This window comes from Trachemys scripta, chromosome 2 (assembly GCF_013100865.1).
Source record: "Trachemys scripta elegans isolate TJP31775 chromosome 2, CAS_Tse_1.0, whole genome shotgun sequence".
Taxonomy (NCBI): domain Eukaryota; kingdom Metazoa; phylum Chordata; order Testudines; family Emydidae; genus Trachemys; species Trachemys scripta.
In genome coordinates, this window is record NC_048299.1 from 33300584 (window position 1) to 33320294 (window position 19711).

At 40.1% G+C, this 19711-nt stretch overlaps 1 protein-coding gene across 1 annotated transcript in view; it reads right to left on the minus strand.

The window, feature by feature from the left end:
* Positions 1-19711, minus strand: part of GPR158 (G protein-coupled receptor 158) — a 328332-nt gene that overhangs the window by 185103 nt on the left and 123518 nt on the right. The window lies entirely within an intron of this gene.

Consider the following 19711-nt stretch of genomic DNA (forward strand, 5'->3'; position numbering starts at 1 on the left):
ACCTCTCCGAGTAAAGAGAGCAAACAAACAGCTGGATCTTTGTGTTGATCTATCAGAGATGCAGAAGCCAAATTCTCCAGTACAAAATTCATCACTCTACACATAAGTTCCACACCGATTTGAAATAATGGGGTAACAGAATGAGTGGAATTACAAAAGAAAAACTGTTTAATGAAAAATATCTAAGGAGTCTTTCATCGAAAGCAGAAATATTCTGCCTATTTTAATTGGAAGTCACTTAAGTGGAAGTCCTTACACTTCCTCTGAGCTCCCTCAATTATCTGCCCTAGGAAGTAAGAACAAGTGAAATGAGTTCCAATTCTAACCATACAAAGATTACCTTTCACTTAATCTGAACATCAGGGCCACTTTGCCAAAATGATTGAAGCAGCATTAAATCCACTATGAGAAATTTTTCATACCATACATAATGTTGTGTGCTCTCACAAACCCTATTCCCTATACAAATAAAACATACCTCTACTTACAAACCAGTCAATTCCACAATATTACCTTTGCGATGAATGGCTTAAGCAAAACCTACACATCAATGGGAGCTTTCTCCAGCATTAACTGAAGAGGTGGATGGAGTGTTTAACAAATAGATCTTTCTTTCCAACCCTTGCTCAGGCAATTGAGTTAAACAGGCGTTAAAAACAAAACAAGAAACAAGGTCTTACGCCTGGCCTACACTTAAAAAGTTTTATCAACATAACTATGTCAGTAACAGCTGTGATTTTTTTTAATCAATACGTTATGCCATTAAGAGCCCCAGTGCAGATGCAGTTAAACCAAAATTTATTCAGGCATAGTTTATTTCGTTTTGCCAAATCAGAATAAGCACTTATACCTCTACAAGCACTTTTCTACCAGTATAACTGTGCCTACATGTAGAGGAGTTTTGCCTCTAACTATGCCAGCATATATTAAAGCAGCAAAATTTTGAAGTGTAGACAAGGCTTTGAACAGTCTAATGAAAAATCCCTGTTCTTCATTTCCTCAGGTTTCACCTTCTAGCACTAGTGATTTTATGATTCTGCTAATTGTCCAAACAGTCTTCCACGAAAAAAAAACAGCAAACAAATATCGGAATTTCTAATGTAAAACACAAAGAGAGGATGGGCTTATGATTAAGGCATTTGACGGGGACTCAGTATACCTGGGTTAAATTCCAGGCTCTGCCACAGAATTCCTGCATAAGTCACTCTGGGGAGGTCACTTCATCTCTCTGTGCTTCAGGTTCCCCATATGTAAAATGAGGATGATACTGCCTTTCTCCCACCCTTTGCCTGTCTTGGTGGACAGAAACCATTTCTTATTATGTGTATATGCAGAGCCTAGCATGATGGAGCCCCAATCTCAATTGAGTCCTCTAAGTGCTACTATAATACAACTAACAAATAATAAACAGAAAATGGATATATAAATATATTATGAAAAACCATCCAGCCCTTTAATAAACACAAGAGGAAAAAAAAGGTCACAAATCCATTGTTTCCTTTGCATTTCACCTTCATCCTACTGAGGATGCAGCTATTCAGACTGCTTGTTGATGCGGTAGAGAGAGAAATAAAGATCAAAGTGGTATGGGAATGTGAGTCCAAAGGCACCAAAAAAATCAAGTTTGCTAATTAGCAACTGCTGCTTATCAACTTGATAAGGAAAAGAATGTTAACACCAATCAGTCTAGATTAAGTGGATCTGAAAGTGCAAAAATCAACATTTTTAATATGAGCAGCTCTGGTAAACTATCTTTGCCCCCTTAACAATGGATAAAATAGCAATTAAAGGGGTAAGAGAGTTTATAAATGAAAGATGCTTGATATGTCACCAGTGTTCATGTTCCAGGAAATACTTTGCAGGCAAGAGTTCTGTGATAGCTCTTTTTCTTCATTATAATAGGTTACATGTTGTTATAGATAATATATTTTTCCTTTGAAGTTGAGCAAAATCTAGATTCTACTGGATTTTGTGAATATTGCAGTGTTCCTAATTCCACAGCCACAGAATATCCTCATTGCATGAATATTTTATATCAAAATATGACACAGCCTTATATAGCTCTGTGTTAAAAATATTTTCCTGAAAACCCCAAAAAGGAATTCTGACAGGGGAAAAAAGATGAAATAGTCTTCTATTCATTACATTGTTACACTTCAGTTTAAATTGCTACAAGAAGAGAACTGAAAAATATCTCCCCCATAAAAAGTTATGTCTCCCCTTTAACTGGAATATTATGAATATTTAAAAATCTTGGACCAAATTCTACCTCTTGTGCACCCTTTAATATTGCACAGGTGTAAGAGCGCAGAATTTTGGTCGTCAATTTTTTTAATTTGGAAGGAGAGCTGGATCATTTCAGGAAAAAAGGTAGCTACAAACAATCCAATTTTAGAATATTCAGAGACTAACACAATTTCATGGAAACTCAATTATTCACAGTATGAATTTTCTACTAAACAGTTTTGGTTAGGCCAACATCAGAGGTAGTAAAAAATGGGAGATTTTTTTTTAAGAAAATATTTCCCTTTTCTAAAATGTTGACATTTCAAAAGTTGAAAAATTTTGACCAGCTATAGTGAAACATTATTGTGGAAAAGGTGGTGAATGAATTAAACTAATACAACTTGATTAAAATAAAAGCCTTTGACATGGAATAAGAAGAGGCTTTGTGTTTGTACACACCTAGCACAGTGGAGTTCTGATCCTTGACTGGGGCTCCTAGATGTAATGATAAAAAATAAACAACAATAAAAAGGTCTAACAGCTGCACCCAGGCCAGTCTCACTAAACACGTGTGCAGGCAAGGAACTGGAACATTCACAGTCACTTTGTTAAACCTACTGACTTGAATAAACTGCTCATTTTTAATATGGCTGGCTAAGAATGGACCTCCTGTTTGCACGTTAGAATCTCTGACAAGTGGATTCCAGCTGTATGCTCTTTCTGACTAGACCTCTTGCTGAGGGGAATGACTGATGTGTGACACCCAAAACACAACAGATGTTTAGCGTATTTGGGGTAAGACTAGCACCTACAGGAACAGCAATTGAAGCAGGGCCTGAAAGAAAATGCAAACTGAAAAGTAGTTTGGCTGGAGCTTTTGAAGAGTGGTGTTTTGCTGGACCTTTCCAACGCCCATTGGGAGTCCTTCCATTAACTTCAAAATGGCAGTTGAATCAGGCCTCAAGTCCCCAATGCAGCAAACACTTAAAGTGCATAACATTACTCGTGTAAGTAACCCCAGTGAGTTGATTGAGGTCAATGAGGTTCCACCCTGGTGTAGTGAGCTGCTCACACAATTCTCACAGCAGGATCAGGTCATACAGCTTAAGTGGTGCATAGGCCTTGTACAAGCTGTCTGCAAGGGGTACATTTCACCCTTAAACATGACCTGTTTTTTTTTTTTTATGAATCAGTTCTAGATTTAAAAAACAAAAACAAAGATTTTATGTAAGTATTTGTACTGTTAACTAACTCTCTCTCCACATATACAACAAATTTCAGAAAACTATCTCAAATACCTTTGCTAACTTACTCTGGATCCAATCCAATCCATACAAAAGTTAGCATTGCAAAATAGAAGTGTTCAGCATGTTCACAAATAATAATAATAATCATAACAAAAAAAAGCTGAAACACGAAATCACCTGGTTTCAAGTTTTCTGATAAACTCAAAAATCAAAGCTGGATGAATACTGAAAACATTTTTTGTGAACATTAGGTTGTAATTTTTTTTCCCCCGATAACTGTGATCGCTCACTCTTGGGTTCACGTTTCACAAATGGTGTAGTAAATTGACAGGAAAAGTTTGCCAAACCCACACATTTTAATCAAATATTCCAGGATACTCAGAGAAAGTAAATTTTGAACTCTTTGCTGTTTGCATTGGAAACCCAATTAAGAATTACATTCAACCAATCCAGGAACAGAAATATATTATGTGACCAATGTATCTAATCAAAACAGCTCAGATTTTGAATACTGAAGATGCACAATCAACTGTTCATGAAACAGTGACAAATTCACAGGATTATTCAGCAAACAACTTCTTAATACTAAAATTCAAGAAAACTCAATCAGTTCATGGACAATTTACAAAACAGAGAAAGAGGCTAACTTTGTCAAATAAATTCTTAGATTCACAGATTTTTAAAGGCTAGAAGTGACTATGAGATCATCTAGTCTGACCTCCTTTATAACACAGACCATAGAATTTCACCTAGTTACCTCTGTATTGAGCCTAATAACTTGTATTTGACTAAAGCATATCTTCTAGAAAGGCATCCAGTCTTGATTTGAAGACATCAAGAAATGGAGATTCCACCACCTCCCTTGGTAATTTGTTCCAATGGTCAGTCACTCTCACTGTTAAAAATCAGCGACAACAGATGGAATGCAGCTATATCCAAGTGGTATCTGCGAGAACAGAAATGGCCATGCGGTTGACCTCCAAAGATGTGGGATGATTTCCTAACAAGAAGATATGGACAAGCATGGCGAAGGATGGCCAGAGCGAGAGAAGATTGGAAGACGTGGTGTGATCAGCTCAGTCTCAACTGATGAAGGACCGACAGTCTACGCATTTCTAATTTGAATTTGTCTGGCTTTAACTTCCAGCCACTGGTTCTCCTAAATCACTTTCTCAAAATTCAAACTAGGCTTGTCAAAAGGTTTGCTAGATTTTCTAATTGAATATTTGCTAATAAGGAGATACTGGTCATCCGCATAGCTAACAAAATATGCTTATTTCAGAAATCCATGACATGGTTTGCAGACTTTATGTTTTCAGCTTTAGACTATTTGTGCAATATGATGACTCACAAATGTATTCCATTAACCTATAAATTATGCATTCAATCCCAAAGAATGAAGCATCCAACTGTATATTTGCACTGATCTGATCGTGTTACGTTTACTAACACAGTGAATATTGTATTTATCTTTAAATTATTTATGGTTAAATAACCTCTGAATCAATATAATCACAATATCAAAACCAGTAAAAATAAGTCAAATAGATGTGAAGTTTTTTCCTGCATTTTGTCATAAATAACATAGTTGGAAAAATCAGAGTCATGTTAACTGAAGAATTGAGATGTTCAGGACTAAGTTAATTTACTGGTGACAAATGATGCAGAAATCCCTCATCAGGTATGAGTGGGTCAGAAATCAAGTGTAAGTGACAAAATAGTGTAACTGTACTAATTTGGCATTCAGTGGGTATACAAAACAGGTGTTATTTACACACCAAGGAAGTGAAAGGAGAGTATGGGGGAGGGGAAGCAATTAACATGATGATATAATATAAGGTAGGTGATATTATATCTCACATGTAACTTAAATAATTGATTAAGTCACCAAGTAAATTTGGCCTGTACTGTTTTAAAATAAAGAGGTTAAAAATATTAATTCAGCACCACAGTAATATGACTCAAAAATGCAACCAGCCTGACTCAGGTATTTTAAATGTTTGAAGATACAGGAAAGGCTGTCAACTTCTGTATTTCCACATGCATGGCTCGATGAAACAAGTGAAGCTGTCTCTGCATAATAAGGTTAACTCCTTCCTTAGAAAATGAAATGAGAGAATAAGACATAATAGAAGAGTTTAACAAAGGTAGTCAAGAACAGCACACATTTCTTTGCTCAGTTTAGGTGCAGCAGTTAAGGAATTTCTTGAACATATCAGAAACTATGCTTACTTTTTAAAGGCAGATAAATGTCTTTTTTCTCTGCACTATGATAGCAGAGACTAGCTATTATGTTTTCAGAGACTGAGAACTCCCTTCTAATTCTGGTGTTCTCATCTATTCAAGCATGTTCAGTCATAAAAATAAATGAAATAAAATAAAAGTCATAGAGTAAAATCCTGGCATCACTGAAGCATAGAGGAGTTTTGTCATTGATTTCAATGAGGGGGATTTCACCTATCATACTTTCTTCCATTTATCCCCTAGCAGCCAAATTCTACCCTGAAATGAGTTTCCACTGAAGTCAATGGGAATCACATGAATGCATCTATTAGAATTCTTTAAGGGGGTCAACAAACATGTAGACAAGGGTGAGCCAGTGGATATAGCGTATTTGGACTTTCAGAAAGCCTTTGAAAAGATCCCTCACCACAGGCTCTTAAGCAAAATAACCAGTCATGGGGATAAGAGGGAAGGCCCTCTCAGGGAACAGTAAATGGTTAAAAGATAGGAAACAAAGGGTAAGAATAAACGGTCCATTTTCAGAATGGAGAGAGGTAAATAGTGGTTTTCCCCAAAGGTCTGTACTGGAAGGAGTTCTGTTCAATATATTTATAAATGATCTGGAAAATGAGATAAACAGAGAGGTGGCAAAGCTGGCAGACAATACTAAATTACTTGAGAGAGTTAAGTCCAAAACAGACTGTGAAGAGTTACAAAGGGATCTCTCAAAACCAGGTGACTGGGCAGCAAAACGGCAAATGAAATTCAATGTTAATAAATGCAAAGTAATGCACATTGGAACACATAATCCCACCTATATATATATAAAATGATGGGGTCTAAATTATCTGTTACCACTCAAGAAGGTGATCTTGGAGTCATCATGGATAATTCTCTGAAAACGTCTGCTCAATGTACAGTGGCAGTCAAAAAAGCTAACAGAATGTTAGGAGCCATTAGGAAAGGGATAGCTAATAAGATAGTAAATATAATGTCACTATAAAAAGCCATGGTATGCCCACACCTTGAATACTGTGTGCAGTTGTTGTTGCCCATCTCTAAAAAGATATATTAGAAATGAAAAACGTACAGAGAAGGGCAACAAAAATGATTAGGGGCAGGGCCTGCTCTAGGTTTTTTGCCGCCCCAAGCAAAAAAAAAAAACCCAGAGTGCCGCCCCTTGAAAAGAGCCACCCCTAAAGGGCCGGAATGCCGCCCCTTGAGAAGTGCCGCCCCAAGCACGTGCTTGGAACGCTGGTGCCTAGAGCCGGCCCTGTTTAGAGGTATGGAACAGCTTCCATATGAGGAAAGATTCAAAATACTGGGACTGTTTAGCTTGAAAAAGAGATGACTAAGGCCAAGGGAGGGATATGACAGAAGTCTATAATATCATGAATAGTATGGAGAAAACATGTTATTTACCTCTTCACATAACACAAGAACCAGGAGTCAATAGATAGCAGGTTTAAAAAAAACAAGAGGAAGTACATTTTCACACAACACACAGTCAACCTATAGAACTCTTTGCCAGGGGATGCTGTGAAGGCCAAAAGTATAACTGGGTTCAAAAAATAATTACATAAGTCCATGAAGGTTAGGTCCATTAAGGGCTATTAGCCAAGATGGTCATAGATGCAACCCTGTGATTTAGGTGTCCCCAAGCCTCTGACTGTCAGATGCTGGGACTGGACAACAGCTGATGGATCACTTGATGACTGCCCTGTTCTGTTCATTCCTTTGAAATATCTGGCAGCGGCCACAGTTGGATGACAGGATACTAGGCTAGATTGACCATTGGTCTGATCCAGCATGGCCATTCTTATATTCATGAACACAAGCTAAATGCATGCATCTGAGAGTCAATAGAATGACACTGATTCACACCCGCTGAGGATATGGCACACTGATCTTGTTACTCATAGCTAATACATTTTTCCTCAAATATATTAGTTCAGTTCAAGAAGAGTTTCTTGATGAGGAAAAACTCCATCCTGGAGCAGACTCTTTCTTTCTGCTCTTGGTGGACACCAAGAGAATGAACTATTTATTCTTCATCTGGCTATCTCCAGGATGGTGAGAAGTCTTCCACCAGCAGCCTCCTTGCCAAATCTCTGCTACTGCAAATTCTGTTGACACACGCCATCTCCAATGTATCTTGTTTTTGATTCATAGACTTTTTATGAATTTCAGAAAAGTTTGGGATTTCTGTAGCCTTTCTTCCTGAGAGTGATGTAACTCATTATCCTGTATGTCATCTACACAAAATGGTAGTCACAAAAGATTACAGTTCTGTTGGATCAGACAGCTTTTCATATTGTTGAATTATTTGTCAGTCTTCTATTCATTAACATAAGGGTCTGTAATAACGCTACACAGCACAGAGATGCAGCGCCATAATATAGACTGCTTTATAAGCACCACTGATAATCACTGTATAGTTTATTAGTTTAACTAAAGAGGTTTTAAAATGATCATATCTGCAGTGCTTGACATGACTGTCATTGACTTTGACCACCAAGCCTCTCAGTTTTATCATGAATGAATTTATTGTAACAAGTAAGAGAAATGCTGCCAACCAAATGAAAGCATTACCATTCATAGTGGAAGTGATTAATACGACTTAACGTAATGACACCATCAGTGACATTTAAAACAATATCCCAGAAATAGATCAGACCTTAAAACTCAAAACTTCCTCAAACCACTCCAAAATTCAAACTCCAGAATGTAGCAGTTAACCTGAATAGTCTCCAAGCACAGAATGACTGGATTAATATGCAAGGGACACACAAACTTTGTCCAATTGGTGACCGCTGTGGCAACTTTCCAGTGAGTAAGGGGCAACACCTAACTAACGAAGTGGAGTGGATTGCTGGTACCCTCTCCTTTAGTATGAGATTTTCTACTCACTCTGTGTGGCTTTACTCCCCTGCAGAGGCTACCCATATCATGGGCAGCAGTACAAAGGCGGAATCAGAAGTCTCTGCAGGGCTGCAACTTCCCCTCCCATGCAGGTGGGCAGGAACTGGGTGGGCAGAAGCGGGAGAGTGGTAGCAGTTTTGTTTTTGTTTCCCCCACCCCAGATGCCCCAGGCAGTGCAGCTGGGAAATGCAAATAGGGGGGAAAGAGTCTATGCCGAGTACAGTGTTGGTACAGCTTACTTCCCTTGAGGCAAGGGGAGAACCTGGGACCATATTGTCTATATACTGGGTATGTCTACACACCTGTTGGGAGTCTCGCAGCCCAGGCCAACAGACTCAAGTTAGCGGGGCTCAGACTAATGTGCTAAAAATAGCTGTGTAGACATTGCTTTGACATTCGGGCTTGGACTGTACCTTGGGCTCTGATGCCCATCCACCCCCACCTCCCTGTGCTTCAGACCCCAAGCTCCAGCCCAAGCCGGAACACCCATTTTGCTATATTTAGAACACTAGCACAAGCTCTGCTAACACACTTCTGTAGACCTGGGCTGCGAGACTTGCTTCCAGCAGCTGTGCAGACATATCCATTGTGACTCTGAGTCACAATATCATCCTTGCTCTGCTTCTGCAGCAGTACAGCTACTCCGAGTTAGTAGCAAAATCACAATTTAGCTTTTAGTAAGGAGATTCAGCAATGTAAGTCTTTGTGGGACTCACTTGTGGGCAACGAGCTGTGTACTAGCCATCCCATAATCTCTAGAATGTTACCCTATGGCTCATGGGAAAGAAACATGTGATTGTTAGGCATGGAGAGCTTTGCTGTTCTACACTTTACTTAGCATTTATACCTTAAGTGGGGTTTTACACAGAATTTTAAAATACCAATTTAAAACAATGTTTTCCAACAGCAATTTAGCTCTGTAATCATAACCAATTGTTTAAATTCTAAGTAAGACAAAGCATGCTGAACGGCCTTACAGTATTTTAGTTAGGCAAAGCTATGAACCTGAAAAATGTTCATCTCACATGAGCAACTCTTGGCTCAAACCCTCACCAAAAATTGCACACTGCTTTTTTACAATATTTTCATCTCATCATCAGGCATATTATCAGGTTAAATGCTGATGGCAAAGAACACTCAGGTTGTTCACTTGATTAAATAATTATTACTTGAAAAAACCTGCATGTGATTTTATTTAAAGTTATAATCGCTGGTATTTTATTAGTTTTAACACTGAGTCAAAACACATAAAACTCAGAAGACAAAGCAAGCAAGCAAGATCATTATTGGAACACACTGGATACTGCTGACAGCTCTGGGAACAAAAAAGCTATGTCAAAACAGCTACAGTAATTCAATGCTATCCCATGAAGATGCCCATTAATGGAAGAGATCACACAAAATGTTGAGTTATAACTAATCACACTGCAACTATGTGGAATCAGCACAAATTAATACAATTACATGCACGAGGAACTCATGCTTTAAATGACCACCATTCAGTTCTAATCCCCACCACCACTGTGATCCAAAAGCAGTAACGACACAAGCACTGGCGGGAAAGGCCAATGTCTGTGCCAGTAATTAAAAAAGTCGAGGGCCGATGGGGATGGAAGGAAAAGAGTGAGAGTTGGCAGTGAAGAACAATGTACATTCACTGCAGATCTTGTTGGGGCATCATCTACACTGGGTACAGAGCTCTCAATGCATACGTATGAGACAGGTATTCCGTAGCCCAGAGACTTTACCGAATGGTGGAAGCATTCTGTCCATCTTCTAAATCTTGTTATTAGTGCAAGGTCACTTTCAGGAGCTCTGCCAAGCCACATTTGTGACAGACTTTTTAATACTGCTGAAGATATCTATGCAGACCACAAACACAGACTGCCTCTTGAAAAGACAGAGCCTTTTAAATACATAGAATTATTTCCCAATCATAATCTGAACATAACATTGAAAGATTTGTGTATTCGCTTCAGATTAACTGTGCAAAATAATTTCACATCTCATAAAAACTTTGCACAGCAAAACTTGTTAACAACAGGCAAAGGGACTGCTGATTTTATAGCTATTATAATCTGTGGCCACATAATGCAGAATAATAATTTGAAGGAAATTTCGTAGGGACAGAATTCACTGGCCATTCAGGCCATCTACAAAAGGATTTACTGCTTCCACACTGCTGCTTCTTGCACCACACTCAGCCTCCTGTGTCCCTTGGCAGCTTGGCACAATAGGTACACTACCTGAAGGTGGGTTCACAGACTTGAGAATGAAGCCTTCCAAGATATCGCAGACTGTGTCTATAACGTGGGAGGCACTGCCAAAAGGCTTTAGTGTGGAAAATCTAATGCAGGCCACCCTAGCAGAAGCAGAAGACTTAACTGCTCTAACAATCAAAATTATTTATTAATTTGTATTAAAATTATTGGTAGATCAATCCTCACTTTGCAAACTCTTTCTGACAATGCAAAGATTGCTGATTTTCATATGAGTTTATCAGAGCAGGTTTTTTATAACTTGTAATCAAACATTTTCATAGTATTTCTACCTCTGACTGCAAACACTATATACAGATCGAATGCCATTGCAATATTATAATTAATTGTTGATTGTGATGGGGTAGTTGTGCCTCACTGGTAGGTAAGGGGTTAAAGCCACCCTGGGGAGGCTGAGTGGGAGGCAGCCAGTGAGGAAAAGGCTTATAGTGCCAGCCAATCAGGAGAAGATTTATTGGAACAGGCTGGCCCATATTAGAAGGGGCTGCTGAGCAGAGCAATCACTCCCTGAAGGAGGAGGGAGAAGGACTGGCTGCTTAGAAGGCTGGAGTGCCATGGACAGAGCAGTGCCGAGCAAGATCAGCAGAGTAAGAAAAAGCTCCAGGCTGATGGCTGCCAGAGTGAGGCCTGATACAACGGCGGGGAAGGTGCTAGGGCTGCGGGGGAAGTGGCTCAGGGAAGGAAATGGCAGAGTTCAAGGAGGGGCAGTCCATGACTGCCAGCTATAGGGTCCCTGGGTCGGGACCCAGAGTAGCAGGCAGGCCCAGGTTCCCCCACCCACCCCCACTTGCCACTGAGGCGAGTGACCGGTGAATAGACTGCAGTTTGCCACTGAGATGAGTGGTTGGACTAAGGGCTGTCAGTCCCCCAGAAGGGGGGAAAGGACCAACTGGGACACCGCCAAAGGGCGGTGTCCAGAAGAGGACAACGCAGTCCGGGGAGTAACGCAGGTCCCAGAGGTGGAGATAGACGAGATGACGGGTGAGACACTACCTGAGAAGGGCGTACTGGCAACCCCCGAGCTAATTCCCAGGACAGCCAGCAGGAGGCGCCGTGGTGGTAAGTTGCGCCCCATTACATTGATTGAGTCTTTTATTTGGAAAATTAAAGAACTTTAGTCAATAACTATAATTATTACAATGCTACTTTTGTTTATATTAGTGTCCATTCACATACTCTTTAATGTTTGATTTAAAATACTTGTGTGGTGAGTCAAAGCTAGCATCTCATCAAGAGCATTGTGTATTTTACAAAAACAACAAGGAGTCTGGTAGCACCTTGAAGACTATTCCTTGTTGTTTTTGTAGATACAGACTAACACGGCTACCCCCTGATACTTGTGTATTTTAGGCAATGAAAATGAATTCTACTTTAAAAAAATGAACGATCCTTGTGCTCTGTGAAGGTACTAAGAATAATGCACATGCACTAGAATTGCCACATGATTTGACCATCTTTTAAAGCATATGAACTTTAAAATGCTGCTGGTGGGAATAATTTGCCAACCTGAATATTTGGGGATGAATAATACTGCTTATTGTTCCTTGGATACCAAAAAGTGTTTATTCCATAGCCAATTAGTAATTGATATGAATAATTAAAAGGAGAAGAAAATGGTGCAAAGTCTCAAATATATTACAATTTTGTTACATGTTAAAAATGTATTGCCTAACTAGTAAGTCCTAGCCTCTCTCTATCCCTGTCCTTCTTATTGTATTACATACATATCAATATCATATATCCACACATTTTTAACCTATGGTCAAGTTTTTCAGTGTTGGGTAGTTAATTCTTGGCAATCAAATCCATATTTAGGCAAGTAAAGAAATGGCCTGTTTTTCACTGAGTACTCTGAAACCAATGGCATATCTTTGTGAAAGTGTGCGATCACTTCCTCTAAATATCAAGGCACTTCTTAGGAAGTTCTATATGGATGTTTTGTATGCAATAAAATAGAAAGAACAGGTATGCAGAGGCTAGTTGGCAATGAAGTTTACCTTTAACAGAATTTGAATATTTTAAATGAAATTTTGCAGCATTCTGCCCTTTTATGTTAGTACCATGTCATATGTTAACTGAATGAGGATGGCCACCATTTTGACATTTGGGTGAACAAGTAGTAGTATTCATCCCAAAACAGGGCCTAATCCAAAGCCACTAAAGTCTACTTTCCATCAACTTCAATGGTCTTTGGATCAGGCACAGAGCCAGGTTAGCAGGATATCTCCGTCAACAACATTATTTATTTACTTTAGTGCATACTGTTTCTGTATTAGAAGACCTTTTAATCAAGTGGCAATCTCAATGGGTGCTCCACAACTCAACACTCTTATTCATTTTATCCCATTCAAAATACTAGTCCCTACAGTAGTTGTTATAAAATGTATCACTTTGCACCCAAGATAGATCAGCATGCCTGAAGAATAAAATCCAGATGTTTGTTCTTTCCACAGATAAACCCCACTTCCATGTACATCATTCAGAGTTTTAGTCACTAAGTTTTCCTCTTTCTCGACAGCAAGAACAAGATCGATCTGTGTTTCAAGTTCAGAATTCAACTTCAAGATTTAAGCTTAATTTAAGATCTTAGATTTAATGAGCTACAGACTCTGTTTGATCCCACACCACAGAAAAACCCACTCAATCTGAACAGAAAAGATGAATTACCTGAATGGGTTTGTATGTTTAATCCTTTCAGCACAAAGAATATGATCCTCACCCCCACTCTGGCACCTTAACACTGGCTAAAAGCACCAGAGTGATATAAAGGTGCCCTAATAACCCTGAATCCCGCTGGGGAAAGATTCCCCCAGTGCAGGCACTGCAGTAAGGCTCAGTGCTTAATCTGTAATGAAAGATGTGCCAGGGATGAAGCACTTAGGTACCGAGGCTCAAGCAATTTTTTTACATTCAATAACTGATGCAACAAGACCAGAGATGTTGGGGCTATGAATTGCCAAGCCTAGAGGGGCTGTGGCTCAGCCCTGGCATGAATTAAACATTGGTAAGACTGATCTCTGAGAATCCTCTCACAAGACCCAGGATAGGGGTGGCACGGGGGGGGGGGGGGGGGGAGGGGGGGGGAACAGGGGTGGGGGGGGGGAGCGGGTCTTGTTGTTGTAGCCTGGAATTAGTCTAGATTGCAAAGTACACCTGTCACAAATAACAGGTTCTTTATTCAGGCTGCTACTTTGAGTTAATTAAGAACGTGAGATCGGAAGAACACACAGAAATCTTATGAGCTTTAATTAATACAGACAAATGTAATTGAAATAATAGGAAATCAATATATATAAGTACAATAAAATGATTTCCTGCATTGTTCATATGTACAATCTTACATTGTGCACAATGGAGACTGGAAGCAACAGTCAGTGTAGCTCACCCCAAAAGGAAGGTGCTGGGCCAGGCTTCCTAGCTGGTTTCCCCATGTCGTCATCCCAGTGTCCCAATTAGGGATGGTTTTGACAATCTTTTATACACTTTTTTCTGTTCCACCCACATACATCCAGAACCATATCTGATTACATCTCAGCCCCTGTTCATATTTGGTATTCAAGGAGACCAATTTTACGGTTCAGGTTGTCCATGTGTAGCATTCCAGTTGACTATAATTACATTTCCAAAAGTTAACCCAATCATTCACATCAATCTGTCCCCCAGCAGTTTTAATATGCCAATATGATTAGCTCTTATTGCAAAAAGCCCTTAAAATGCTACTATATATTCATTTGTGGTATAATATGTATCACATGATGGCATTGCTGGAATAATCACTAAGTACATATTGCTAAATTTTATAACCTTAGGCCAAGCACATATCATTTCATAACCAACAGTCACAAGCACACAATAATCATGCCATCCTATACCAACTTCTACTAGGCCTCACGCTAAACACTTAACCCTATAGTCAAGCCTAATTTTAATACATATAATTAGGTTCTTCTGTTTGCTGTTACAGCTTCAATAAATTTCATTATTATTTCTATAAGCATGCTTTGCAGACAGCGTATAATTTACCCAAAAATACAGGGTGGGGCCTCGGGGGAGAGGTGAGGCCAGGATGTTCGGTTTTCTGCCATTAGAAAATTGGCAACCCTAGTCCCAGGAGACTGTGAGGGTGCCATCTGCGATGTTGAAGCTTGCTCCTTCCCCTTCTCTTGTCTTTCAGTCAGACAGTGTTGCAGTAGTGAGCTCTTCTCTCCAAAAACTCTCTTTCTGGGGACTCCAAAAGTGAGGGATGGGTAGAATAGCCCATCCGTTTATTATTTTGTTCACCAATTACACCTAATTTCTGACACACCAATTTTGGTTCATTGATTTCTGGTCTCCTGCTAATCTTGTTTACCAGGCATGATTTTAACGGAGTCCTTGTATTATATCAGTAGGCCTTTTTGTTTGCACTAATTCAGTCTGTCTCTTTTTTGCACCTTTTCCCACCAACATTTACTATAAAAGTTATTGTGAAATTTTATGAGCTCACAATTAAGGTAAATTTGTAAGCACTGCAGAGACTCTAAGCAGTGCTGTAGCACACAGGACAGCCAGAGGAGGCTGTCATAACTTAGACAGGTCCGTGGGGTCTCTCCAAGCCCTGAAGCAGCCCATGATCACAAGGGCACAAAGGTGGCTTTGTGCCAGCCCTCCCTCTCCCCCGCTCTGGGTCTGTGCTTCTTAGAAACAACACAGAATCTCACCAATAGGATCCAGCACTACATCTTGAAAATGACTAACATCTGCCCATGCATGTAAGCAGGACAGGTGATATTCCAAGACATGCAGAGACACACCCACAAACTGAAGGGCAGGTTCAAACCCCAACCTGGGGAGAAGGGGAGAATGTGGAGACAAAACTACTGAAATGAAGAGACACTTTAGCCCTGATCAGTTCAGCACTTCACCACCACCACCACCCTCTTATGTTCAGTGGTGCACAGTTTCTGAGCCAGGACTATGCCTCACACTGACAGACGGTTTAACTAATTCTAAAAAGAATTTCCTGCTGTACTGAATTTATTGAGCCCTCCATGCTAGTTCAAATGGCAGATGGCAACACCACAGAGACATGAAAAAGATGAAAAGGTTTTCAGTTTGCACCAGAAGGCTAAAGCATCAGCTCAGATTATCTCTAGAACCAGAAACAGTAGAACATTTTATTCCTTTTTACTCCTGGCAATATAACTAACGATAATGTTACTTGAAAATACTGTAACTGCAGATCTGGAAGTGAATTTTCTAGATATCACTAGCAATGTCAGAAAATTCCACAACCTTATCCACAATGCAATTACTTCTTTCACAAGCACTTGCAAGATTACTTGCAAACAAGTAACAATAAAACATGTGACTCAAAGTGGGCTCCAGGCAATCATAGGGTACACATTACCCACACATTTGATCAAATAAACTTCCAGAAAAACAGGGACTCATGAATAACAAACGCCACAGAATATTCACTGGAGAAAAAAAGACCTAGCATTTTGTCTCCATTATTCAGCAGCTGCCGGATGCTGGTTCACAAAGCATGATGGACTGTAGCTTTCCTGACATTGTTAAATTTAAAAAGGCAACTTTTCTATTATTAATTGTAGAAATGTACCTCTTGTTCTCTTTGGTGTACATAGCTCTCAGAGCATATACAGCATTGGTGAAGCAGAATCCGGCAGTGGCACATTACAAGCTTGGTGAGGATTGCTACTGACTCAAGAAAATGTCAAGGTTAATGCTTGTCTGACAGAGCAAGTCCATTTTATTGGAAGCCATTACAGAAAGGCATGATAAGAGTACATTCTTAAGGTGCACACACAAAAAAGGACCCAACCCTATAGTATCTCACTTTTTTACTCTCACTTCATAATCCCTTGAAATGTTTTAGGGCCAAATCCTCTCATCACTTCCACTGGTATAAATTAGTAGTAATTCCACTGAAGTCAGTGGAGTTAAAGCAGTGCAAATGAGAGTAGTATCAGGCTCCAGTCCCAATTTACAAGTATTAAAAGTGAACTTACATGACCTGTACAAGCAACAACAAAAAAGCAACATCAAGATTAAAATAATTTTATTTGTACCCAGTTAATAGATTCAGTCTTGGCTTTGTATTTATAAATAATGAAGTACCATACTGCATACCTCTCTCTGGGCTAACAGCTCTGGAAGAGTCTGACACATGCTGACTTACCCAATTGGACTGAATTAATTTTAAATATTTTGAAGTGGTCTATCTTATGGTCCCTCCCTTCTCCTTCAAGCCAGTGCTATGTTGCAGAATACTACACCATCAGAATCTCATTGAAAAGCTAAGCCTTATGAATCACCTCATCTGAGAAGTCTCTCAAATGGCATATTGTGAATGACAAAAACTGTCCATGCATCTGATTCCTACAGAGAAACCACACTCAGAGCACTGGCATAAGACCATCTTTGGATAGTACCTCAATTAAACAGACATCCTTCTGAAGACAGAGCACAATGAAACTTTACTGTACTGTAGGTGAATAATATTAGCCTGGTTTGATGGCGGGGGTTTTGGTATGGGGTCAGGCCCCACTGAGAGTACTTGTGTACAGAAACAGAATTTCTAACTAGGACCCAGGACAGGAAACTCTGGAGACAGGTTGCCTTGTTTATATGGGTTTGTTTAAGGCTACACTGCATGAAAGGAATATGGCCAGAGATTTGAAGTGAAATCCTGGCCTCACTGAAGTCAATGATAAAATAAAAAAAAGGAAGAAGTAGGATCCGGGGAACTACAGGCCAGTCAGCCTCACCTCAGTTCCTGGAAAAATCATGGAGCAGGTCCTCAAGGAATCAATTATGAAACACTTAGAGGAGAGGAAAGTGATCAGGAAAAGTCAGCATGGATTCACCAAGGGGAAGTCATGCCTGACTAACCTAATTGCCTTCTATGATGAGATAACTGGCTCTGTGGATGAGGGGAAAGCAGTGGATGTGTTATTCCTTGACTTTAGCGAAGCTTTTGATACGTTCTCCCACAGTATTCTCGCCGCCAAGTTAAAGAAGTATGGGCTGGATGAATGGACTGTAAGGTGGATAGAAAGCTGGCTAGATCGTCGGGCTCAATGGGTAGTGATCAACGGCTCCATGTCTAGTTGGCAGCCGGTTTCAAGCGGAGTGCCCCAAGGGCCGGTTTTGTTTAATATCTTTATTAATGATCTGGAGGATGGTGTGGACTGCACTCTCAGCAAGTTTGCAGATGACACTAAACTGGGGGGCGTGGTAGATACACTGGAGGATAAGGATCGGATACAAAGGGACCTAGACAAATTAGAGGATTGGGCCAAAAAAAACCTGATGAAGTTCAACAAGGACAAGTGCAGAGTCCTGTACTTAGGACGGAAGAATCCTATGGACTGCTACAGACTAGGGACCGAATGGCTAGGTAGCAGTTCTGCAGAAAAGGACCTAGGAGTCACAGTGGACGAGAAGCTGGATATGAGTCAACAGTGTGCTCTTGTTGCCAAGAAGGCTAACGGCATTTTGGGCTGTATAAGTAGGGGCATTGCCAGCAGATCAAGGAACATGATCGTTCCCCTTTATTCGACATGGGTGAGGCCTCATCTGGAGTACTGTGTCCAATTTTGGGCCCCACACTACAAGAAGGATGTGGAAAAATTGGAAAGAGTCCAGCGGAGGGCAACAAAAATGATTAGGGGGCTGGAGCACATGACTTATGAGGAGAGGCTGAGGGAACTGGGATTGTTTAGTCTCCAGAAGAGAAGAATGAGGGGGGATTTGATAGCTGCTTTCAACTACCTGAAGGGGGGTTCCAAAGAGGATGGAGCTCGGCTGTCTTCAGTGGTGGCAGATGACAGAACAAGGAGCAATGGTCTCAAGTTGTAGTGGGGGAGGTCTAGGTTGGATATTAGGAAACACTATTTCACTAGGAGGGTGGTGAAGCACTGGAATGTGTTACCTAGGGAGGTGGTGGAATCTCCTTCCTTGGAGGTTTTTAAGGCCCGGCTTGACAAAGCGCTGGCTGGGATGATTTAGTTGGGAATTGGTCCTACTTTGAGCAGGGGATTGGACTAGATGACCTCCTGAGGTCCCTTCCAACCTTATATTCTATGATTCTATGATTCTATGACTTCAGTGAAGTCAAGATTTCACCCTTGGAGAGATTGGTTTGTTTGCTATAGAAAACCTGTATAAGGAACCTAAAACCCAGATGTAATGTTTCCTCAGAAAAGACTGAAAAGCACTTATTAACTACATGAGCACTCAGCTGACTGGATCTTCTTAGACTTCTGCAAACATCTCGTTCACTCTGGGAAAGCTCAAAAGTTTAACACGGGCATAAACATAGTCACGCCTATACACACATTTAATCTAATTTGCAATGTTACTCACATACTAGTAACTTGTTATCTACCCTTACACCTGGAGAGGGGTTTTGTTTGGTTTTTTGTTTAACTTGGGACTCATGTTGAGTTTCTGTCCAGGCTCACAGACTCTTCAGGTCAGGTGTCTTCTATATTCCGCTAGAGTGAGAAATGTTCAGGTGAACCAGTAGATATACTTTCATATACCTGTACACCAGTAAACATCTCCAACCACACATCCTGGGCCAGGAATGAGAAAGAAAAATAAGTTCAATCCCCACCCTATCAAGTAATTTCTGTATCAGTGTAACAGGTGAGGAGGCTACCTGACAACCCAGACTGTATTTAAAGTTTTGGAGTTCAGTAACTATGAACCCTTTAATACCTGTAAAAAGCAACAGAGGGTCCTGTGGCACCTTTGAGACTAACAGAAAATACCTGTGCTACCTAATTTTAAACTGAAGTCTTGACC